The 26,880-nt window shown below is 38.9% G+C and overlaps 1 long non-coding RNA gene across 2 annotated transcripts in view; it reads left to right on the top strand.

Annotated features, from left to right (window-relative positions):
* The window catches only part of LOC133089898 (uncharacterized), a 704,715-nt gene that overhangs the window by 22,613 nt on the left and 655,222 nt on the right, over positions 1 to 26,880 (top strand). For both annotated transcript variants that reach the window (XR_009700764.1, XR_009700763.1), the window contains exon 2: positions 6,274 to 6,416. This is a non-coding gene — a long non-coding RNA (uncharacterized LOC133089898). The remainder of the gene's footprint in view (positions 1 to 6,273; positions 6,417 to 26,880) is intronic.

The raw sequence follows: 26,880 nt of genomic DNA, 5'->3' as shown, positions 1-26,880 counted from the left end.
GGTTGCCGAGGGGGAGAGGGGGTGAGGGAGGCATGGATTGGGAGTTTGGGATTAGCAGATGCAAACTATTATATATAGAATGGATAAACAACAGGGTCCTACTGTATAGAACAGGGAACTATGTTCAATATCCTGAGATAAACCATAATGGAAAAGAATATAAAAAAGAACATATATATATATATATATATATATATATATATATATATATATATATATATATATATATATAACTGAATCACTGTGCTGTACAGCAGAAATTAACACAACATTGTACATCAACTATACTTCAGTTAAAAAAAAAAAAACACTTGTTAAAATGCCTGATACTACCATCATTTTAATCAAAGGGCAATTCATTCTTTCTCCTCTTTTCACTGGTATAGCTGCTGACTCAGTTTTTCTGTAGCATTCTAACACTTTAACAAGTAAAACCATATATAAACAAAACAAAACAAAAAGATTAGAGCAACTTTTTGAGATCATTTTAATTGAAGTAGAGCCTACATACCATAACCTGCACAAATCTTGAGTATAGATTGATGAATTGTTACCCATCTCCCATGTAATTTGCAATAAAAATCGAAGGCAAAACTGTCAAACACAGTCCTTGCATATATTTTGAAATTAAAAGAGCTTCTTTTTAGATTTTCCAATTGCTAATTCTGGATAAATTAACCAAAGCTAAACTTTTCTCTCTTTCTTGCTCTCCGTGTCTTTGCTTTTAGTCCTCTTATTTTGCTGGTGTTTTGAGCACCTGGTTGAGCTGATTATATTGAATCCAGCCCTGCCTAACAACAAGAGAGGGAAGGGACTTCCCTGGTGGCGCAGTGGTTAAGAATCCGCCTGCCAATGCAGGGGACACGGGTTCGAGCCCTGGTCTGGGAAGGTGCCACATGCCGCAGAGCAACTAAGCCTGTGAGCCACAACAACTGAAGCCCACACGCCTAGAGCCCGTGCTCCACAACAAGAGAAGCCACCGCAATGAGAAGCCCACGCACCACAACGAAGAGTAGCCCTCGCTCGCTGCAACTAGAGAAAGCTGGCACACAGCAACGAAGACCCAACGCAGCCAAACATAAAAATAAATAAATAAATAAATAAATAAACAAATTAAAAAAAAAAACAACAAGAGAGGGAAGATTGTCTTCCCTTAGTGGTTCCAGAGAATATGCTCTGGGACCCAGGGGAGCTCATGGGAGAGAATCAGGCTGAAACATCCCTTGAAATCTCTTCAATGTGTTGGACGTGTTCTTAGGTAGTGCTTATTGGAAGCTACAGAAATTGTGACTCCGGGCTCGAAGCAATCAATAAATCAAATGTAACATCTGAGGTAGTTTAAGAGCGTTCCCCATGAAGCTTGGCTTCTTAGGTTCCTCCTCTGTCACTTAAAACAGAGCTCTTTGTCTTTGGGGTTGATGAGTAGGTATAAAAGCAATTCCAGAGCCAACTGTCAGATAGCAAACACAATTCATGCAAACACAATTCATGCCCTGTAATGACAAGGTCATGTACCACATAGAACAGCTTTTAGATGAGCTGTGAGTAAACTCAGATGAAGAAAATCTTATACCAAAAAAAAAAAAAAAAGCCCCACCTCACCTGAGAATACATAGGGATCAAAAGGAGTCCAGCTCTGGTGGGGACACCAGCAAATCACCCCATTTCCGTAATGACTTCTTTCTGTGACTGAATACAGTGGCAACTTTAAGGGCAACTGCAATAACAGTGTCTCATGAAAAATTAACAAAGAATTTATGGAAATGTAGGAAAGTCCCAAAGCAATTAGCTTAGATTTCTCTAGAGTCTGAGAAAAGCCTGGATAATTGCATGCAGAAACTGCATAAAGGAGCTATTTTCATTATCGCTGGATACAGAGAGTCCCATTTTCATCACAATGGGATATAATGATGTTAAAGCTAACGGGGAGATATGTTTAAAAAGGTTACAACACAGTTTACCAAATGGTTTGATTTATGTAACTTTGGAGATATGCACTTAAGATTACTGTTACGGGGACTGGAGAGGTTATCCTTGAAATTTCCAAAGGCTCCTATAGGATAGAAAAATATATGACCGTTTCTGAAGGCTAATTGTACATTACCACTAGGATGCACAAGGATGAATTTAATTTGTCTCAGAATTGAGAGCTGAATTGTACTACAAGCTGGCACATGAATTTCCATTCTGACTCAGCTCTGTTGTAAATTGGCTATTATGTATGTTTATAGGTGCACTTAGGGCTGGGGTCCTCTCCCTGGATGTCTTAGAAACTCTGAGGTCCTGGCACCCTATGGAAGCAGAGGCAGCTTTCGGAAAACCCACAGAGCCCTTACCAGGCCTACAGAGAGATTATATGTCGTTATTTACATGTCACGATTTTCAGTAAAATAAAATGAAATGAAGAGCATCTTTTCTTCTGATAGTCATTCACAAGCATTGGCAGTTTCATGACTCTCCCCAAGTCCAAGAAATCCAGCTTCTCTTTGGCCATCTATAAAGAAATGGGGGGGGGCTTCCCTGGTGGCGCAGTGGTTGAGAATCTGCCTGCCAATGCAGGGGACACGGGTTCGAGCCCTGGTCTGGGAGGATCCCACATGCCACGGAGCAACTGGGCCCGTGAGCCACGATTGCTGAGCCTGCGCGTCTGGAGCCTGTGCTCTGCAACAGGAGAGGCCGCGATAGTGAGAGGCCTGTGCAGCGCGATGAGGGGTGGTCCCCGCTTACCACAACTAGAGAAAGCCCTCGCACAGAGGCGAAGACCCAACACGGCAATCAATCAATCAATCAATAAATAAGAATGTGAATTTCTTTAAAAAAAAAAAAAAAAAAAAGAAATGGGGAAAGAGACATAATACAGTGAGTTTTTATCCCCCTCCAGCGTCCTCTGCAATGTCACATACACATAGATCTGGATATCCTTTGCTATCTATAAAAAGCTGTAGTTAAGGCTGTGCCTGGGATTCGAATGATTCCTGAAACCATTGAATAGATTCTTGCTATGAAGCCCACAGAATATGAATAACTTTTGTTAGCTGCAGTGTCAAAAGGATCATAGAGTCTGGATCTTATTTGGTAAACACTTTGTTTAAAGAAAAGAAAAAAAAAAAAGAAAGAAAAAAGAGATTATTTAAGTGTTTCCAACAAAAGCCTCAGCAGAGGGCCTACTCTGAATGGACACTGCTGCCTGGGGACAAATGTCAACACAGTTCAAGCTTTGTTAAAAGGACTGAAAAGATCGGCTAGCCTGCACATGGGCACGCTTATGGCCAGCATTAAGAAAATCAATCTAAAATAACAAAACCGCATTCACATCACAACCCGGCCAATGCACTTCCAGCAGATGTGACAATCATATTTTGACAGTTCAGATAGCTGATAACGGATGGCAAACGCAATTTCTCTTTGACGTGGGACCTGGGTTTATGCAATTACAACTCCTCTGTTTGGGCCACATTAAGGATGCAAAAAGCAGAGAGAATAAACAGAAGCCAGTATCTTGGTATAATCAATGTAAAATGATGCAAGTCCCATCAGTATCATTCTAGTCTTTTAATTTTTATTCACTGCTGCATTTAATAATAGCCCCAAGAATAAATTAAAATTCCTGCAGTCCCTTTTGCTTCCCAGCTTGCCATCTTTTGCCAGCCTCTTTGTCATCCCCAACGCATTTTTTTTCTTTAGTACATTATTCACCTGTTTAATGAAAGAAAGGAAGGAAGAATGAATAGAAAGCTTTGTTGTAAATGGAACTGGCGTTTCACTCAAGCATTCTGAGTAGCTCTGACATTCAACACCCTTGTACCTGAAACTTCTGGACATCTCCCATTCTGGCAGGTCAAATAGAGCTGTTCCTTGGGGGACAGTTTAAAAGTACTTGTAACATGTTTTGATTTACAGATTATCAATTCTGCTGAGCAACAGAGAGACATATTTGGGAGTTGCATAAACAAATACATTCAACTGTGCTGTGGATTAACCTAAAGTGACACATTTATTTAAAAATCTGCCTACTACTTGTCCTCATTGATTAAATGCCCTTAAGAAAGTAAGTCTGATGAAATGAAAGCCATTAAGATGCAGCACACCTCCTCCACTCCTTTTGATGGTTGACACATTCCCTAGAGTGGGAGATTGGACGGCTGATAAGCTAACACTGAATTATAAGCACTTTGTGGAATGTCACTGGCAAATGAAAGATCTACCGTTTTGCTTGCAAAGCAACCGTATGCCTTAACAGCACAAAAATGGGCACGGTGCAGAATTATTTCATCCTCTGTGCTCAGCATACAAGCGAATGTGTACACTGTGCGGGCACGTTCACGGCCGAGATGAGCTCAGCGCCAGCAAGGCTTGTCCTGGCTACGGTCCCATTGATCACGAATAGAGAAGGGCCTTCCAAGGGCTTTGTCAGTGTGGTCAGAACTCCAGCAAGCGTCGGGTAATTTTGCTGTGGCTTGTTACCTGAGCTTCTGCAGTTTTGGAGGGGAGAGTGTATGGCGGAATGGCAGCTGTGGTGCTGGCGGGTAGAGAGGTGAAATGGGAAACTCTTTTCTGTTTGGAATTAGAGGCGTAAACAACATTTGAGGTGAAGTAGAAAGGATGCCAAATATGGAGTTCAAGTTATGTCTTTCCTTACTGTCTGATGGCCTTGAGAAAAATCACTTCAATTTGCTGAGCCTCCAGTTTCTTTGGCTGAAAAATGGGGCTAATAATGCTAGCTTTTTATTGGATTGTTGAGAGGATGGTGTGGAATAATGTACAAGAATGTGCTCTGTAAACTGTATAGAAACATAGAAAGGCCAGGGGTCACCACCTGCAGCAGTGAATGAGAACAGGTGTTTGGGCAGGTGTATGGGGTCCCACTCTGGCTTCACTGCTGTCCCTGGTTCTCCTGTCTGGTTTCAGGCAGCATCAGTGTGAACCCTCTTTGCGAACTGTTCCAAGGCTGGACCAGAAAAACCTAGAAAATCTGGAATATAGAGAATTTAGCCCTCAATCTAAATGGCGTAATGGATGTTTAAGAAGATTAAAGATCGATCTAAAATTAAAGATTTTAGATCAAAATCTAAAATTAAAACAATAAAGGGCACCCTAAAGTGCAGTGAAATACTAGTACGTTTTGGAATTGCTTTGACACCAAATCAGAGAGCAGCCTTGAGGATATTCAAACTCTCTCTTTGTTGTTGTTTCTTTTTATGAGCAACAAAAAAAATCTTTAAAAAATTTTCAATGGGGAGTCAGCTTTAGGTCTGACATCTACATAAATATTATCTTTCCTTCAAATCTTTGTCTCTGGCTCTACCCACCAGAAACATATATTATTTCTTCCAAGTATTTTTAAATAGCATTATTTGTTCCAAAAGGTCTTTGGGTTGGATCGGGAAGTATTCAGGGCTGGGCAGACCCATGGCCACCTCTATAGAGATCTCACAGAGTTTTCTCTCTGAGGTTGATTCTAGAGTGGGCTCTGGATGTCCTGTTCCATTCTGAAACTCTCTAGGGTGGGCAGTGTGGACAGTCCTGTTTTATCCCTTGCAATATGGTGGCCACACGATGAACTTGAGTCTGGTTTTGGTTTAGCCAACTGCTAGCTGGGTTGCTGTATTTTCCAGGATTGATCTCTTAACTTTTAAAATAATAATGATAATAGTAACAATAATGATGATAACTTCTAATTACTGAGTACTTATTCATACCAAGCATTTTTATAAGGGTTAATATGTTGTATCTGCTATAATTCTCCTAGGAACTTGACATACTGGGTTTTATTATCATGTCTGCAGTACAGGTTAAACTTCTTGCTCAGAATTCACAGCTGATAGATGTGAAAAGAAGGGTCATAACCCAAGTCTGAGTGACCCCAAATCCTGAGCCATCCATTCTGCTCACCTCACTGGGGTGTTGAGAAGATTAAGTGTGATCATGCTTATGAAAGCATCTTTCTTCCTTTTTTTTTAGAAGCATATTTGTTTAAAAATTATGGAAGCAAATCATTCTTTAGGGAAAATATGGAAAGCACAAAAGGAAGCAAAAACTACTTATTACCCTAACACTTTCTATAAAAAAGTATAAAGTAAAAAGTCCAGGTCCATCACTTCCAACTCTCACCCCAACCCTCAGAAGATAAACTCTTGTTCAGTTTTTATGTGTGTACTTCCAGATCCACACCCCCCCCCCTTTTTTTTCTTTTTTCTGGTGAGAGGTATTTGAAAGGTAGAAAACTCCAAGATGAAAGTGTGAGTCTGATTTTCTTGTTGTTGTGGCATGAAGGACACGGACTGACCTTGAACATCCAGGATGTCCATTCCAGGCTGCCTTTGGCTGTGGACAATTCTGCACGACCATCTGCGTGTGTGTCAGGAGCCACTGTGGGATGAGCAGCGTTTCCAGCTGCCCCAAGTGATGAGAAACATGTGAGTTGACCTGTGTAGACTTTTGGTCCTGGATTGTGTCTGTTTGCCTCCTTCCTTCTCTGCTCTCATTCTCCCTTTCCTGCTTTAGTACCTGACCCTCTCCTTGACTATCCTTCATCTTGATTTCAATGGAAAACATTCTGAAGTGAAAGTGACTCGTCGGGTTGGGGTTGGGGGGAAGTGTTGACAGGAGGGAGGAAAAAAAAAAATCAATGCTCCATTGCTGTTTTTAATACACTCAGTTGCTTCAGTAGATGTCCTATTGCCCCCAAGGGAATAAATCAGCTATGTGGGAGCCAGAGGGGACTTGGGAGGTATCTTAGAATCTGGTGAATAGGTGGAAGGAGAGCTCTTATTTATTCTCCAGGACAGTGGATCCTCCAGGACAGTGGAAACATCCCTGGCCAAGTCAGATCCCAGGTATGGGCTTTAGCTGGAGCTGAAGCCCTGCTGACAGAGGAACAAATAGCAGCAAGGCTAGTTTTCAAAACAGAATTGGAGTGAATGCTCTTGATCAGATGGGGAGAACCATTCAAGAATATTTCTGCTGTGAGGCCCGTTTTACAATGTAAGTTTGGAAAGCTGTCCGGTGGAGCTCAGAGCAGCCCATCGTGCTTGCCCAGACACCTGAGCAGCACTGCCTAAACTCTGGCTCCCTGGGGGAGGCACTTCCTCTTTCAGAATGAGTGGGGCTCCAAGTCAGCATGTTACCAAAGGGAAGTTTGTGTGCCCGATGCACACAGTGAGGCCAAACAAACTGAAACGTCAGAGTTTGGAGCAGAGGAGGTTTTATTGCAGGGCCATGCAAGGAGATGGGTGGCTCATGCCACAAACTCCCAGAGGGTTTCAGCAGGGCACTTTTAAAGGCATGGTGCAAGAGGGGTGTGGTTGGTTGTTTCGAACTTTTGGTGCAGGAATCCTCTGTTCTTGCAGCTGTCCACGTAGGTCAGGTCATGATGTTCCTGTAAACCTCCAACAAAACAAATATTATTGTCTGTTCTGCAACTTTTTTATCTATATAAATGGAAAAGTGTTATACCCTTAAAGGTCAGAGCCCTGAGAATGGGCTATTTTGTATATTTCAGGCTATAGGCAACAAAAGCAGTAGAATACAAAGGTTAAAGTAAAACAAACAGATCCACTATGGAGTCAGATTTGTTCTTCCCTATTACAGGCGCTGAATGGGGAAAACTGCAGCTCTAGGACCTGGACACTTGGCTTCTGACATCTTGAGCTCTTCACTTCTCTTTTACATTTGACTGAATGTCTAGATGTCACCCAGAACCCAGAAATTATTCCTGCTCCAAACGCCCCTTTGTGTCCCATTTACAAGCATATTTTCATCTCTTCCTAACTGGCTAAACACAATTTTAAGCAAAATCTGGGCTTGTCCAGTTCATTCCATGTGGCTCTTATTGCCTGTTTTCGAACATGCAGAAGAATATAGAACAGCTTGTACATAATAATAATAAGGTAGAAATTCCATTGAGAGGGGTTAGTCTCTCCTGGCATCAGAAACCATGAGAGGGAGGCTTTGAGTGGTTTATCAATGTCAGAAGAAGCCAGAGATCGAATTACAACTTAATATGCACAGTTGGGTTTGTTTTATTATTTATAACACATACTTCTGAATGCTATATCATTCTTCTGAATGCTATATCATTCTTCTGATGGGTCTCCCGTCCGGCTCATCCCCCTCACCCAACCTCCATCATTTAAAATATTGTGAACTGCCGCTGCCAGGCAGGCTGGTGCACACGGAGCGAGGCCATCGCTTTCGCTTCAGCATCTTTCTCAGAAGTCAAATACCCAGCTGAGAAACCTGGAATTCCAGAGCTGAGTAAATTGAAAACAAAAAGGGAAACCAAGCTATTTTGGAGTCAATGTGTCAAAAATGGAGCTTGTACCCCCTGAGGAAGTTCAGAAAATCAAAAATAGCAGACTCAATCATCAAATATCTCTTCCTCAGTGACAGGCACTGTGCTAGTTACTGGGGATACAGAGAGGGTCTCCTGTCCTTGTGGAGCTTACAGTCTTGTTAGGAAGACAGACAACAAACGAGAATTCCAGGATGGAACTTACGCTATGAAGGACATGAACGGTAACATGGTGTGATAGAGAGTAAGGGGCGAGGTAGAGGAGAGAGTTGCCGTCCAGTGATGCTCTCCATGAGGAGAGGCCAATTAAGCTGACTTGGGCAGGTATGTCAATTTTGAGGCCACTGCTATCCCATTTCCAAACCCTGTTGGTGAGTCTCCAGCAGCCGCTCACCATTATAATATTAATAATGAGGCAGAATATATGGAGTTCATTTGGAGACTTTTCTTGGGAGATGTATTAATTGCCTAGAGCTTCTCTAACAAAATACCACAGTCTGGGTGGCTTAAACAACAGAAGTTTATATTCTCACAGTTCTGGAAGCTAGAAGTCTAAGATCAAGATGTTGGCAGGATTGGTTCTTTCTAAGCCGCTTTCTAATCCAAATCCTTGGATTTTATAAATTAATTAATTACTTACTTAATCAATTTTTTGGCTGTGTTGGGTCTTCGTTGCTGCACGCGGGCTTTCTCTAGTTGCGGCTAGCGGGGGCTACTCTTCGTTGCGGTGCGCGGGCTTCTCATTGCGGTGGCTTCTCTTGTTGCGGAGCATGGGCTCTAGGCGCACGGGCTTCAGTTGTGTGGCTCGCAGGCTTAGTTGCTCTGCAGCATGTGGGATCTTCCCGGACCAGGGATCGAACCTTTGTCCCCTCATTGGCAGGCGGATTCTTAACCACTGTGCCAGCAGGGAAGTCCCTCTCCTTGGATTTTAGATTGCCACCCTCTCCCCCTGTCTTCACATGGTCTCCCCCTGTGTGTGCACACGTGTGTTCTAATCTCCTCTTCTGATAAGAACACCGGTCATGTTGGATTAGGATCCATTCCAGTGACCTCATTTCAACTTAATTATCTCCTTAAAGACCTTATTTCGATACAGTCACACTCTGAGATACTGGGGGTTGGAAATTCATCATCTGAATTTTGAAGGGGCACAACTCAGCCCATAAGGCAAGGAAGAGAACATCTGATTGTAGACCTTTGTATGGATGCAATTTGGGGAGCATTATCTTATCTTCTAGGTACCTTGTAATGTGCTGCACCTGGTGCCTAGGAAAAGGACATCAGATGATACACTGAGGCATCATTTTGCCTTCTTCGGATGAACTGGGCTCCAGTGGTGTGGGTCCTTTTCTGAGTGAGCCTTCTGAGAACCTTGGACTGGACTAGAGATTCTTTTTTAAGACGTTTTACATCTATTATCTCAAAATTGGGAGGTGGATCTGACTACCAGTTCTGAAAAGAGGCAGCCAAACATTCCACATCTAACTGAATATATATTAAGTAAAAGTAATCAAGCCAAAAATTGGAAAAACAACACCTAGTTTAGAAAAATCTATTGATACATTCATAATTTTATACCACAGAAGGAAATCAGTTGACAATTTATTGAATACCATGTGCCCGACACTCTGCTAAGGGGAATCTAGAAGCACAATAATTGATTTATTCTTCCATTCACTCAACAAATATTTATTGAGTCTTGACTGTGGGTTTGGTTTACAATGTTCATTTTTGGAAACAAATCTGGCCGAGTATAACTCCAGCATGATCTATGCAGCTCTTCTTGTAGAAGCTCTTTTCAAGGCACTATGGTACTTTCTTGGGGCATGATAGTTGTAACAAAGAGATCTGGGCTCCACAGGACTCAGAGGAGGCTTCCTGGAAGATGAGACCTTGAGCATGGGGTTGGAGGGACACGTAGTTGGAATCCATATAGAACAAAGGTGATGAGGAGGATGGAGTGCTAGTTGTGAATATCTGGGAAAGGAACTAGAAGAAGGGAAGCTCCTGAGAGAGATGCTCGCTCCCACGGAATTATTAGGTAGAACCTGTGAGTCTTTGTGGACATGATTAATAACATGGGTATCAGAGAAAAAGTCCTGGTCTTTGTTTCACACACACACACTCCAGTTGATACTCCCTTAGCCCCTGTACTTACTTTACTTAGGTGTTACATTATCTTAATTATTTATTTAGCTATCTACCTCCCATATTGAGTCTGTGCATTTCTGGGGCACCAGAAGTAGAGCACATTGGCTACTCAATAAATATTTGTTGAATGAGTGAATTTATCAATTTGTGGGTACTTGGAAAGATTTTCCTTGAATAGGTTCTTTCAGAATTTGTAGTAATGATTTTTTTTTGGAATCAGATAGAAAATGCATCAGTAAATTCTGGTTCATGGTGATAGTATCCAGATAAGGTTCTAAAGTCTATTTGGATGTGTGCATCACAAAACATGACCCATGAGAGGGGCTACGGAAGGTATCTTTTATGCATTGTTTAAATGGAAAGTTACTAAAAATGCATGAGAGAGTGGATGAGAGAGCAAGAGAGTGATAAAAGAATCATTCGTCCCACAGAATTGAATTTAGCATTAAAGAAAACCGAGCACCTGAACCATTCACCAAGGGTACCAAAATAGCACTTTCAAAGCTGCTCTCATCTGCAGCGGTGGTGTCATGGGATCAGATTGGTCCAATACAGAAGCTTAGGCCTTGAAGAGATGGGAGAGCAGAGCACAGCAGGCTCTTAGCATCCCCAGGGACCAAAGGTCTTGATGTGCCTCTCCCTTGTGCTTGTAGGCTCCTATTGAACTGTGAGACTCACGTAAATCAATGGAAGTTCCGTGAGAGTCAGGAAAACATGCAGGAAGAACTTCTGAGTCTTAGGGGATTTCAGCTGATTCTGAGAAAATTGGTCCAAAGACTTTGAGACAGATACCACCTGGATAGGAACACTAGGAAACAAAAACTCTAAGGAAAACGAAAATCACTTCTGCGATGAATTATAACTAGAGATAAATGAAGATACCAGTAATTATTTTTACCTGCAAATGAATATCTAGAGACATAGTAACAGAAGATAAAATATGTACATTTAAAATCCATAAATATAATATTTATCTAAAATTTCTTATGTTCAACAATAGAAGTTAATTAACTTATAATACATTCTTATGAGAGATTACAGGGCAGTCATTAAATGTTATATTGTAAAAGAAGTTTAAAAGACATGGGAAATGCTTATGACACAATACATTAAAAAGCAGGTTACAAACTATGTAAGAATTAAAGACATGATTGAGTAAAAATATGTACAGGAGAAAGACTGAAGTCTCAGCCATCAAAATGTTAATGTTGGTATTTTAATGTTTTAATGTATATTTAATGTGTATGGGTATGTATATGTAGGTGGGGAACTATGGCCCACTTTATTGTGTTCCTTTATTTTCTATGCTTTCCTTAAAACATTTGAAATCATGAAAATTTCAGAGAATCAGAGAAGTTAAGAAAATCATAGAACTGACACTTACGTACCCATCACAAAGATTAAGCGGATGTTAATGTGTCATATTTGCTTCGAATTGCTCTCGAAAACGTACAAGAAATTCAGCATTACAGATAACAGCTTCGGTCCCACCGTCATCTCTTCCCCCACCCTCCTTTGCAGAAGTAGCCCTTGATTTTTAGTTTGATACCTGTTTGCCTGGAATAGACACTGCATTTCCCAGGTATTGCCATGTGACTAAATTCTGGCCAGTGGAATTAAAGTGGAAGTTATATACACAACTTCCTGGAAGATTCCTTAAAGGAAGGGGTGGGGGGCTGTCCTCCCTCCCTTTCCCAATTAGTGCTAGCTGGACTGTGGTTTTCCTGGTAGGAGCTGTATTGGGCCACCAGGCAGCAGCTGTGTGTTAAGGATGGTGGAACTACAAGACAGAAAAACCCTGGTCGTCATGTTTGCAGAGTTACCATTACAACCCTAAGCAGCTTACCCAAACTTTAATTTGACAAGCAAATGAAATTGTAATTCAAGCCACTATTAGTTTAGATTCCTTGTTACTAGCAGCCTAAACTAATCCATTTAATATATGTACCATTCTCACGTGTGTCTTGTATTTTTACCACATGTTTGTATCCTAGCCAATTTTCACATTGTGTTAATATTATAACTAGGTGGTATCATACTGTGCCTATCCTTTTACAACTTGCTTTTTAAAATATTTGACAAGATTTTTTCGATATTTTCCATTTTCTCCTATTGGATGAATTAGAAATGATATTTTATTATCATTTTCAACTTCTCCATTTTCCATGATGAAAATGTATCACTTTTGTAATTAGGAAACATAAGTACTCAAACATCTCTCTGCTTGAATCTCAGGATGTGCATTAAGTGGCTTCAGGGAGTCTAGACATGTATCAAGTATCAGTGGGGAATCTTTCTCATCCATATCGTTCTCTCTCAGTTCACAGAGGTATCTCATTTATTACTCTAGAAATACTGTGTACATTGATAGAGGACAGTAAAGAATTTGTTCTGCTTTAACACTTCTCCTCCAGAATATTGTAAAGTGGGAGCAGCATGGTTTTGCTTGATCCCTCTTCTCTCCCACAATGTCCTTAGTGACTCTCCTATACGTGAATTTGTGCCCCCCTTCTTCTATTTCCAGGGACATCCCCAGCCCATTTGTCTTCCCTTATCCTTCCCCCCACTGATGGCCCTATATCTTGAATCAGCTTCCCACAGACCATGGACTTGAGCCCAGCTGACAGCTTATCATGCTAAATTGCTATCTTGAGGTGGTCGCTCTCTGAAGGGCATTTGTACTTTAATAAGGAGCTCTGGAAGACAGAACTGCCCTTGAGAAAGGACTGAATCATTTTGGGTGGAACTTAAGACACCTTGACAAGTGAAAGAGGTAAAGGTTTGGGGCTCACAGACTCTTCTGGAGGTGCTCAAATGATACCATGAAATTTATTAACATGAATTAATTTGAGAATATTTGACCTGGCACTTAAAAACGTACGTGAATGTGAAAAGAATGTGGTAGTTAAGTCTTTCAAAGATAATATTTTACAAAGCCTATGTGCATTTCCAGATCTGCAAGGTAAAATTCTAGCAGGGATGGAAAAAGCCACTGTTGTGCAAAATTTCTACCTGAACATCCTTGTAGTCAAACAAATGTACGCACTGGAGAAATTTACACAGGTGAAGACAGACAGCAGTTTAGGTGTGCAGACTGCTAAGCACAGCATGAGCCAGAGGGATTAGGTCACCTGAAGGCCAGGTGACTAGATCAAGGGAAACTCAATGGTTCTATGGACGGATACATTTGGGGGCAATAAGAATAATAAGACCAAACAATAATTAGACCAAATCTCAGCAGTAAGGAACGGGTTCTAGAGACATTGAGCCAAATCTGTTAGTTGGTGTGGAAAGGTTGTAGATTAGGAATTGGGAGCCTAAGTGTCTAGATCCACTTCTGCAGCAAACTAGCCATGTGTTCTTGGGTCTTTCTAGGTCCCAGGACTCTAAAATGGAAGGTTGGGCCATCTAGAACTCTACAAAGTCTCCCAGCTCTAACATTTTCTTATTCAAAACTAGGTCTGGGTCACATTTTGCCTGCTTGGAACAGGACCCAGGTAATCTATAAGCGTTAACAACGTATTACAAAATTGCATTGATTCTAGCCTGCCTAACAAAAATAATAGCTAACATATAGCATATATTACATGACAGCATCATTCACATATATTAACGTTCAATTCGCATAACAACCCCGTGAAATAGGTATATTCTTCTACCCATTTTTCAGATGAGACAATCAAGGCTCAGAGAGGTTTAATAAAATCTCCCAGCTCCATAGGTTTTATTAAATCCTTGTGAGTTAGTTCAGGTCTCTGTGACACCTGTAACTTAGTGTCATCTGTAAAATGGAAATAACCAGATCTCCCCTATATATCTTATAGGGTTCTGGTAGATATCAAATGGAACCATGCTTGTAAATGATATTTGAAATGACTTTTGTATTTTATTTATATAGACGTGAGACATCATTAATGATTTACTTTAGAAGAGGGATCAGATATGGTTAAGCCCTCAAATATGGAATGGCAGTGGCAGTGAATGAGTGGAGCTTGGTGCTTTGTCTCAGGAATTTTATTCCTTTACCTTTACTATTGCTGGAGGTGAGGAGTGTTGTACTACATATCTATTCTTCCTCCTGCTCCCAGAGATGTAAAAATATATGATTTTGTTTATATAACCAGGGAATCTATCTATCTATCTATCTATCATCTATCTGTCTTTCTGTCTATCTATCCATCATCTATCTATCTACCTGGAAGAACTATACCACAGGTACATTGTTCTTGTAAATGGATATGCTTGGGCTGGTGGGACCCTCATGTGGCATCCTTTGGAAACATTTCTTATTGTTTCTGGATGTACAAATCAAAGACACCAAGAGTGACATAATTTAAAACTAATTTTGGTCTAATAAAATTTAGATATAATAATTCTCACTATTGCAATTTTATTTTTCCTATGAAATAATAGAACTTTCTTTGTGCAAATAGAAAAGAGAAGAGCAAACATTTTAGAATGTATAGCTGAACTTTGACCAGATTAGTATAGTCCTATTTTCCATGCCTTAAGGCCACCTGCAAAAATCTTAAATAAAAGTTATAGGTATGTACTTATTTCTTCAAGTCCAGTGGAAACATTCATATAGAGAGGTTTTATATAAATCAACTTTGATTTAAAATGCTTCCAAGGGCAAAACAGTGATATCAATGTCCTGTGGTCTGTTGTACTCTTATTTAGACTTTTTCATTAAGAGGAGAAAACTTATCAACCACAGGCTTTTAGTGTTTAAAATTTATTTCACTTTGTTCACACAAATTTAATTATTCCAGAAATCAAAATTCTGGTGTAGGTCACTGCTATAGATACAGCTTTTCTCATGTGAATTCCTGGAAGCTTGTTTTATTCACAGTATTTTTATTTACGTAATATTTGACACATATGAAAAACACACACACACACACACATATACACTTAGAAGCTTGAATGAAACTGTAAGAAACATCTGTGAAATTACCTGTTTTTCCCTGATTCCCTCATTCTGTTATCAAAGATAACCACTCCCCTGAACTTTTGTGTTATTCATTCCTTTGCTTTTTTTTCTTTAAACAGCTTTACTGAGATATAATTCATATACCATACTACTCACCCATTTAAAGTGTACAATTTAAAGTTTTTAGGATATTCACAGTAGTACAACCATCGCCACAATCAATTTTAGAACATTTTTATCACCCCCAAAAGAAACAGTACCCGTTAGCAGTTACTACTCTTTCCTCCCCAACTTCCCTCCCCTCCCCTTTAAAATACAGTTGTCCCTCGTATCTGCCAGGGATTGGTTCCAGGACCTTCCATGGTTATGAACATTCATGGAATCTTGGGTCCTATATGAGCCCTGGCATTGGTATCCCCAGTTCCACATCCGCGGATTCAACCAATTGCAGATGGTAACATAGTACAAGATCCCTGGTCTGGTGGAATCCAGAGAGGCACAACCTGCAGATAGGGAAGGCTGACTGTATATCTTTTTACCAAAGACATACTTACACATATGCTTTTACCACAATATATACTTAGCTTTGATTTCATTTGAATTTAATATGATTTTTCTCGTACTTGATGTACTCTTTTTTTCACTCAGTGTAATATTTCTAAACATCCATGTCCTTGTACATAGTTACAGTTAATTCAGTTTCAAAGCAGTGTAATTCCACTATTTAGATAAACCACAATTTATCTATATCCTTGATATAAACTTGATTTCCTGCACTTTTTTTGCTACAATCCCTCTGTTCTGAATGATTTTGTCCATGTCTCCCGGTATACACATGCAAGGGGTTCTCTAGCATCTAGCTGGCACTGTAAATTACAAATTCAACTTTACAAAATAACGCAAAACTTTATCGCAAAGTAGTTATAATTCATACTTTCATTAGTTGAGTGGTTTATTCTTTTTCAACATTCTTGCCAGCATTTAGTATTATTAGGTCTCTTCTTTTTTGCTCACGTAATGGAGGCAAAATGGTATCTCGTGTTTCAGTGTTTTCCTGACTGAGAATGAGGCTGAACTTTTCATATGCTTACTTGCAATTCTTGTTTCCTCTTCTCTAAAATGCCTGTTCTTATCTTTGCCTGTTTTTTCCCATTTGGCTGCTTCTCTTACTGATTAGCAGCATTTTATACATTTCAAATACCAATCCATTTGGGGTTATATATGTGGCAAGTCCTCCTCCAAGTTTCAAGTTTATGTCTTTGTGTTTCTTCTTGTGCTTGCTTCCCACAAATTATCATTTACTTTTATGTATTCAAAAATTTCTATTATAGTTTTTTAGACCTATGAACAATTTAGAAGCCTGTTTTTCATTTGAGTTAATAAAATCTAACTTACAATAATTTATTCAATTCCAACTTGATTGTACAATGGTTAAAATTAGAAATTTGTTGGTGCTTATTTTAAAGTATCTGTGTGGTCACAGTTTTGATAAAAGTGCCATGTGTGGTTGGGAGAACTATATATTCTCTAATTGTTGGGTACACGTCCTGTTTATGTTTTTTAAGTCAAGTATGTAATTAAAAATTTTATATATTTACCAAGTTTTTGTCAGTTTGAACTATCAATAACTGTAGTATATGTAGTATATGTATTGAAATGTTCCATTATAGTGATGGATTTGCTAATTTTTATCTGTAGTCTTACCATTTTGTTGTTTTATATATTTTGAGTCTTTATTTGGTGTAGGTAATTTTTGAATTTTTACGTGTTTCTGTTGAGATGAATCTTTTATCATAGTGACATACTTTGTTTCAAAACTATGTATTTCTTAAGTCCATTTTTTTCTGAATTAATATATTTCTGCTTTCTTTGGTTCATGTTGACCTTGTATATTTTTTCTCCTTTTACTTTCATCTTTATCAACTTTCATCCTTTAACTTCCAACCTTACCATGTCCTCATTTTAGAACTTTGTTTTGTGAATAGCATATAATCAGTCTGATTATCTATATTCCTTAGCTGAAAATTTTGATTCATTTACATTTATTTTTATTACTAGTAAATTTGGATTTATTTCTATCATATTACTTTGTAGTTTTTCTATATCTTGACTTTTTGGGTTGCTCTTTCTCCAAATTGTTTGAGTTTATTTGTTTTCTTTTCTTATTCTATTTTTTTCTTCCACTTGTTTGGAAGATATAGACTATGTTTATTTTTTTAGGGTGACACTTAAAATTCTACTATGTATATTTATCTTAACAAAGTCCAAAGTCATTCTTACCTAAATGCTTTTCCAAACAATACAAGAACTTAAAAATACTCTATATCCTCATAACCTACCCCCAGATTACCTTCTATTTTTGTCCATTATTTTAGACATGAACATCATTATTATTTTATACAATATTTTTAGATTTACATATGTGTTTTCCAGTTTCTGTTTTTCCCCATTTTTTTTTTTTGCATCTTAGATATTCTGTACTGAGCAGTTTCTTTACTTCAGAAAATAAGGAAACAAATCTTCCACAAGTAAAAGTCTGCTGAGTAAGCTCTGTTAGTATTTGTTTATTTAAACATATCTTAATTTTATCCTCATTCTTAAAGGATAATTGCTGGATATTTTGTTTTAGGTTCATGTTTATATCTCTTAGCCTTTTGATGACATTCTTCCACTATCTTCTAGCTTTCGTTACTGCTGTCAAGAATCTTGCTGTCCATCGAATTGTTTCTCTGCAGGTGATAGACCTTTTTCTTTATGTACTTTATAATCCTTTATTTTGATATTGGGTCATTGGTATTTTGCTGTTTTGCTATCATATGTCTAGGTGTGAATTCATTTTTATTTACGCTGTTTGATAAAAGTTTTGCATGCTATATCTGAAGAATTTTGCCTTTCATCAGTTACAGAATGTTGTTAGATAGTCTCTTCCTGAATACTGTCTCACCTCCATTCTTCTCATTCTCTTCTTCTGAGAATAGAGTTAGATGATTTCTTAACCTTCTCATTTTATCCTCCATGCTTCATCCTCTCTGTGCTACACTGTAACTTTTAAATATCTGTCACTCAGTTCTCTAATTTTTTCTTCAGCTATATATAATCTGCTGTCCAGTATTTCAATTGAATTTTAAATTTAAACACTCATATTTTTTATTTCTAAAAGTTTGGTTTGATTCTTATTCAAATCTTCCTGATAATTTTGTAAAGACTCTTGTTGCTTGCTAATTTTAAAAAATTACATGTTGTAAAAAATATTTCATATTTTATCTTCTCTTTCTTAGAATTATTTTAATATTGAAATTATCAGGACGCTAAATCTATGGATTTTTGTTTCTGCTGAATTCACTTATAGCTACTGTTTCCTTGTGTGTTTGTTGATTTTTGTTGCTTTTATTATGAGCTCCTATTTAGTTCAACTTAATCCCTAGGAATCATGTGAGCCTAAATTGGGGATGGTTTCTTTCGGGGAGGATTTGCGTTTGCTACTCCTTAGAACTAGGAGTGAAGTGCTACTGACCTGGGACTTCTTTAGCTTATTTGGAGGATCCACGCTAAAGCATGTTTTCCAGATTCAGCTCCCCCAACTTGCAGCATTCACAAAACTCAGCCACCTCAACCCTGTACTAATACTGGAATTTACCCTCGGGTTAGTTCCACATTTTGTGTTCTTGTCATACACCCTTCCAGCTTTGGTATCATCTTGCTATTCCTTTTCTATTTCTTTTTGTCTTCCTTTTAAGATTTTCCTCACTTTGGTGTTCTCTGCCTTGCTTTAAAAACTTGTTGTTATAGTTAATCTAGGATCAGTGTGTTCCTTGTCCTCTGTATTGCCAAAATCTGATATATCCCAGGTCTTGTTCACTTACAGAAATAAACACAGCTCTCAGGGTCTTTATTTTCACACATACCTTTTGAGCACTCATGATGTGCCAGGATCTGTGTTAAGTGCTATACGGAAGATATTCTTGTTCTTGAGAGCTTGGAGTCTGGTAGAAAAAATGGACATGTATACCAGAAATTATTCTACAAGGCAGCATGAAATATGTGCTAAAATAGAGGCACAACTATGGTGCACAGCAAAGGCTAAGGAGTGAAGGCTTGACTACCACTGGGAAAGGCTGTGAACTGTAAGGCTTTCAGGATCAAGCTCATGCATTGAATATAAGCTTCCATTTCATAACAGTCCAAGGGTATGCAGCTGGGCAGGAGTTAAATCAAGTCTCTTTCATGTTAAGAGTGACTGATGTGAAGGGCACAAGCTTCCTGCAGAAATCTGAGGAAACATTCCAGACAGACCATACAGCTCTTCTAGTCACAAACCTCCACTTGTACTAGGAAATTATTTAGAAGGTGCATGGTTGAGAGAAGGTGGAACACTTAGGTATTTCAAATATTTCTCAGGAAAAAAAAATAGCCAATGCTTATCTGCTCTAAAAGGGAACTTCTAATGTGACTACTGTTTGTATACTGGTGTTTTCCATTATAACCCCATTTAAGAAGGTTGTAACTTGACTGTAAAAATTTCCTCTAGATGAAAACTTGGCATACCAGAGTGCTCCCTTTGAATAATGCCCATCTTAAAAAACAAACAAACAGATTTGGTTTGCATTAGCCAAACTGTTTGAAAGTCAGAAGACAACAAAGCCCTTAGTATTGGAGATATAGAAGTTTGCATTCTTTACTGCATGAAAGCTAAAACAAACAAACAAACAAACAAGAATCAAACTTATTTGTCTTCTTAATGTGCACCCCAGGGATGATCAGAAGAATCAATATATTTAATACTAAGCAATTCTGCTTTGCATTAAAAAACTAAAAGGAGACACTGAGGGATGGAGAAGGATGTTCCACTCGAAGGCAGTCACATGCTATATCAGACCCTTGGGACAAAGCTGGAGCTGTTGTTTACTTGGTAACCTCAGTTTTCACATGCCTCTTTTCTTGAGGTGCTGAATATAATTCTAGTGACTAATGCTACGTAATCCTGGATATGAAAAAGTGACTTGAGAAAGCCATCTGGTCTACCACCAAAGCATGCATTGGCTCTTTTGTATCCAGAGTGAGTTGGTATGTGTATCTACAGAGTGGTGCCTTTCTAAGAATTGTGAAGGATACGTTGGATTATATGCCGTCAATTCTCAACTTAATGGCTGGCTGTAGAATCTAACTGTGGAGTGAGATGTGACTCTCTGAGCTGTGATAACAGCAACAGGAAGTAGAAGAAACTTTTATTCTTGCCCTTTAAAGTTATAGAGTTAAAGAGGAAATTAGAAAAATGGAGAGCAGATTAGTGTTTGCTAGGGGTTAAAGAGGAGGCCTGGGACAGAAAGTGGGTGTGGCTATAAAAGGGCAACATGAGGGATTCTTGTGGTGATGGAAAAGTTCTATATTTCAACTGTATCAATGACAATATTTTGGTGGTGATATTGTACTCTAGTTTTTGAAGATATTACTATTGGGGTGGGGGACTGGGTAAAGGGTGCATAGAATTTCTCTGCATTGTTTCTGTTTTTAAAAAATTAATTTTTTTCCAGCTTTACTGAGATATAATTGACTTGTAGCTCTTAAACTAATTAAACAAGGAGGCCATTAGACTGAGGTGGCTCTAATACCTTAGTAGTCTGCGTAAGCAAAGCAAAACCTAAGCCCATAATACCTCAAGGTGAAGAAATCAAAACCTAAAGACAACCAATCACAAACAGCCATTTTGGCTTTCCCAAATAAGGCAACCACGTTAAGCTGTAGCCAATCAGATAATTTCCTTACTTTGCTTCCACCTCTTCTCTATAAAAGTCTCTCCCCAGCTCCTATCTGTGGAGTACTCCCAACCACTTCCAGTTTGTTACTGCCCAATTTGAATCACGTTTTGATCAAATAAATTTTTGGAAGTTTAATATACCTCAGTTCATCTGTTAACATAACACTGTGTAAGTTTAAGGGGTACAATGTGATGGTTTGATACACCTGTGTATTGCTAAATGATTACCACAATAAGGTTAGTTATCCATCATCTCACATAGTTCATACATACAATTTGTGTGTGTGTGTATGTGTGTGTGTGTGTGAGAGAGAGAGAGAGAGAGAAAACTTTTAAGATTCACTCTCTGAGCAACTTTCAAATATACAATACAGTATTGTTAACTGTAGTCACCATGCTGTACATTACATCCCCAGGGCTTATTCATCTTATAACTGGATGTTTGTACCCTTTGACCATCTTCACCTGTTTGCCCTACCTCCCACCCCTTTGTATTATTTCTTACAATTTCATGTGAATCTATAATTATACCAAAATTAAAAGTTTAATTAAAAATAATATTATGTTTACTTGAACAATACATATTATAAAAAGCAAAAGTGGGAACAACATGGCATCTTATAGAACAGGGATCAGTAAACTATGGCCGGCAGGCCAGGTCTGGCCCACTGCCTGTTTTTGTAAATAACCTTTTATTGGAACACAGCCTTGCTGGTTAACTTATCCATTGTCTGTGGCTGTGATTTACTGCAGTGGCAAAACTGAATAGTTGCAATGGAGACTATAGGACCCACAAAGCCTAGAGTATTTACTATCTTGCCCTTTATAGAAAAAAATTTGCTGATCCCCTAATCTAGAATGTAAGCTCTATAAGAGCAAGTAAAGCATCTGATCAGCTTGTTCATCACTGTATGCCTGGCACACTGCCTAGCATGCTGTGGGTGCAAAATCATCTTTTGCTGAATTAAGGAAGCAGCGTATTATGAAATGTGAGTTTGCCATGGAGAGAATAATTGAAAGAATTTGAAACATCCTCTTGGGATCGTGACTGTACATTTTCTGAAGGCAATGACAACTGAAAAACAGTGATGTGATGCCTGCTGCCTTTTGTAGACCGATAAAGGAAGAAGATTTCAGGTCTTACGTAAGCCTGTAGTACCTATGTTGAGACCAGTGAAATGGAAAGAGTTTTTAAAGGCACGAATTAACTGTGTAGAGGGTCTAATGTAATTCTAATTCACCATTAGTCAGGCATATTATTTCCTTTTAGGTTCACAACATGTAGCAATAGTTCAGTCTTGAGATACACTTGTAGTTAAGTCACTAAAACTGATGAATTTGGTCAGAAGATTTACACCTGTTTATAGGGAAGGCACCTTATTATCTCATTATTGTGACATCTCACTTGTTCAAGAGGAGAATTGTTGAAAACAGGAGTGAGAGAATTCAAAAATTTAAGTTGGCCATAGTTTTGAAATTTTGATGATACCAATGAAGCTTTCCATTTAAATGGAATCTTTAGCAAATATTCTGCAAGGTGAAACTGTCCTTTGGTAATATAAGCTTCTAAATTGCTAGCTAAAATTTGACTTTCTCCAAGGGTAGGGTAATTTGATCATACTAGAGTCTCAAGAATAATTTCCAGGGATTATGGTTGCTGTTGGGAAGATGAGAAGAAGAAGTAATGAAAGCAGAGTTTGGAGCCAGACAAAACTGGATTTGAATCTCTGGGCCAGGGACAATTTAATTATTCTTGCTGGGGCTCATCTGAAATGAGAAAATGATTCCTGTCTCAGAAGGGTGTTCTGAGGATTAAATAAGGATGGAGTGTGCTTAGGACATAGTACCTACTCACAGACATTCATCAAACGGTAGTGCCCTTTCTTTGGACCAAAAGACAAAAGAAACAGAGGTGAGAGGAAGGAGGGTCTTCCAGGTGACTGCCGAAAGGAATACTATCCCCTGAATGACACTATGTCTTAGCTGTTTCCCTGGGGGATATTAGGACTGTTATTTGTATTGTGCCTGAAGCATTGCTGTGCAGTCTAGCTAAATGGTGGGCCTACACTATGTCTCTGAAAGATCATTTTATTCATGGAACGTAACATAGGTGCCTAAACAAAACAAACACAAAACCCTCTCCTTGGTGTGGTACATTGAGCTAAAGAGAAGTTTCCATTGAAACTCTTGTTTGCCGATGCTGGCCTAACATGAAGACTGCACAGCTGATCAGGCTGAAATTCTTTCATTTTGTTCCTTGGTGCATCCCAACTCCTCCATTTTTAGCATTTTGTCTCAACCCGTGGGCATATGGTTTCCCAAGTTGTTTGATTAAAATATGTGTGTGTGTGTTTTGTTTTTTTTTTTTAGGAGGGGTAACAACTGAAAATTTAATAGTAAAAATAGATCTCATTCCCTTAGGAATTCAGGAGAATAAATCTGAAACCTGGTCTGGAACTGGCACTTCAGAGAGACTTCATAGCCAGTTGTCTAATTCTACCTAAGTAGGTTTTAACTTCTGATGTAGTATTGACATATCCATAACAGGAGCTATTGACCACTACACATATGTCTCATCTTTCTATTAGTATCTGATCTAACGTCATTGTTTGAAATTTAATAGTTAAGAGAGGAGTCCTTGAAAACGTATGGTTGCAGCTACCAGCAGACATTGTTTTGAGAATGGCTAGTGGCATCCCGAGTCTGCTATAGCTCAGAAATTCAAGTTCAACAATACAGGAATGTGGGGACTTCCCTGGTGGTCCAGTGGTTAAGACTTTGCCTTCCAACACAGGGGCTGCCAGTTTGATCCCTGGGCCGGCAGCTAAGATCCCACATGCCTCGCGGCCCAGTTTGGCATTATGATATGAAATTTATCAGAGACCTGCACTTGCCAAAAGGTCCTTCACATAGATCTTCTTGAAGATGGAGCATTTTGCAAAGTGTTAGAGCACAACAGTAACTATCTATAAATCACATAAAGACTTAAAAGGTCATGGTTAAACATTGGATCACAATGTAAATGACAAAAGAAACCATTATTGCTGTTACATACAACATATAAAAATAACTAGAATTATGACTGATAAAATTTTACCAGGACATACTAGATTTTTAGGAATTCCATGTAATTTAACATACTAATCAAACATTTCTCTCTGAGATGGCTCAAGGGCCTTCTAAAGCATCTCAAAGTTAGCTGGAGATCAAAAGAACTGTTAGAATTGGCCAAACAACACTTACTCACTGAACCAAAGTAAAGAGATTTCAAACAAAAATACAGATCACAGACACAGGCAAAGGAACTCACAAGCTGTTATCAAAAACAGCATTCCAAGAGAACTTTGGAGGGAGAAACTAAATCCAGGCTTGCCCTAACCCACTTCCAACAAAATCCATCTTAGAAAATCCCGGTCATGCACAACTCTTTCCTCAGTGTTCCCTTTTCACAAATGTTCATCACCTTCTGTATCCAACTTATGTTGCCCCTTATTTTTTTCCGCATTCAGACACAACCAGCTCTAGTACAAAGTGACTTTCTTTTCTCTTTGTACCATCAGCCTGTTACCTAGCTGCTCACTTTGTTTATTACGTAGCTTCATAAATGCTTGAACATATGGAACTACTTTTGTCTTTCTCTTCCTGTGACAAAATAACTCTAGCTGAAGGATAGTATAGTCATTTAGGCTACCATTCAAAGACCACCTTTCCTCATTTTTCAAGAATGTGTGTGTGTGTTTTTTAATTTATTTATTTTTGGCTGCATTGGGTCTTCATTGCTGCTCGTGGGCTTTCTCTAGTTGTGATGAGCAGGGGCTACTCTTTGCTGCGGTGTGTGGGCTTCTCATTGAGGTGGCTTCTCTTGTTGCAGAGCACGGACTCTAGGTGTGCAGGCTTCAGTATCTGTGGCACATAGGCTCAGTAGTTGTGGCTCGTGGGCTCTAGAGCGCAGGCTCAGTAGTTGTGGCACACAGGCTGAGTTGCTCCATGGCATGTGGGATCTTCCCGGACCAGTGCTCGAAGCCGTGTCCCCTGCATTGGCAGGCGGATTCTTAACCACTGCGCCACCAGGGAAGTCCCAAAATATGTGTGTTTTTTAAAAATAACTTTTTTGCTGTACAGCAGAAACTAACACAACATTGTAAATCAACTATACTCCAATAAAAATTAATAAAAAAAAGAGCAAATAACAGTTGACTTTCACACAATTAGATTGCTTTTTATACCAGTAAAAGTGAACTATAATAAATTCCTGTCCCTAAACTAAACAAAAACAAAAACAAACAAACAAACCCTTTTTGTTACAAAGTCTATATTGTGATGGGAGTCCTTTTCTTTGATCGAGTTAAACGTGAAACAGTGAGAAATTTCTCCAAGAGACAGTGTTTCGTCCTTTCCAAGCCTGAGGGTTTGACCTTGAGTTAGTTCCTGCAGCAACACCGTAGTTGCTGTTAGTTTTACAGGCTGCTTGTCAATGACAGTGGCCATTTTACACATTCAGCATGAGGCTAAATTATGATGAAGCATGTTTACCATGGATAGCAGTTTATTATTGTACTAAAACATATTTAAGGAGAAAATGTGACAAGAAGAAAGGTAGACAGAAGATACTGTGACTATCTAGGTACTGTGATTATTACCTTACCTAAGCTAGGAAAAATAATAAAGCAAATCTCAGGCTGTAGACTGTGTCACCATTGGATAAATAGCTAATGTAAGAACACAAGCTCACCCAGTAACAAAACTACACAGCAGCCACTAGGCATCGCCAGTATGGCACACACACTAGCTTTGCGTGTTTAGGAAATCTTTTAAAATTATTAGATGAAGCCAGTATATTTTTTTCATTTTCTTTTGTAACTCTATTTGTCATGTTTGTAACTTCCAAGACCCAAAGCCACATTGCTAGAAAAATGTTCCACCACTGAACTCCTGTTTTCTCTTCCCCAAATCGCCATAAGTTTCACTCTGAATTATTTGATTCACTTTACAAATGTTGAATATTATAGGGAGAACTAGAACTGAGGAATGGTGTCCTTCCAGCTGGTATGTTAATCGGACACTGTTTATTCAACAGCAGCGTTAAGAATATAAAAGCCTCATCACTAGTCCTCTCTGAAAAGCCTCTGCGAATAATAGCACTTCTATAAAACTTAAGGCCTGAATGTTTCTTGCTTATGAGTAACATAGTATTAACATATTAAAATCTAGTAACCGGTACTAGAATATGTGTTCGGAAAGCCTGTCAAAGTGCTAATGGTAGTAGTTTTGGAAACTCCACATCTGCCACCGGATTAATTACTCACATAAAACATTATCATTTCCTCACATCTCCTCTGAGAAGGAGCGGCTGCTAGAGTGATTTATGGCCCTGAGTGATATACAAAGGAATAAATGGGAATGAGACCCAGTGGACTGAGAGATCCGATCTTGATTCATATTAGAACAAGTTGAAGGACCTCGGTGGTGTAACATTTATTTCTTGAGGCCCATAGGCAATTAAAAAGAAATGTCTGGTACAAACTCTGGGAAACTAACTGTTTAAATGGCCATGACTGCCTTCCCCCAGAGGCCTTTGTATGGGAGAAGATGAGGGTGGAGGTAAAGCTAGGTCACAGTGAACCTGGCCGCCAGGGGTTGATGAACTGGCTGCTGTTTATCGATGCCAGGTTTTCTAGGTCCTCCAACCTGTTGTTTGCATTTGTTGAAGTACAGATCAGAGGTGACTTCCAAGGTCTGCCCTGGCTT

This window comes from Eubalaena glacialis, chromosome 4 (assembly GCF_028564815.1).
Source record: "Eubalaena glacialis isolate mEubGla1 chromosome 4, mEubGla1.1.hap2.+ XY, whole genome shotgun sequence".
Classification (NCBI taxonomy): domain Eukaryota; kingdom Metazoa; phylum Chordata; class Mammalia; order Artiodactyla; family Balaenidae; genus Eubalaena; species Eubalaena glacialis.
This window is presented reverse-complemented; position numbering and strand designations above follow the sequence as displayed.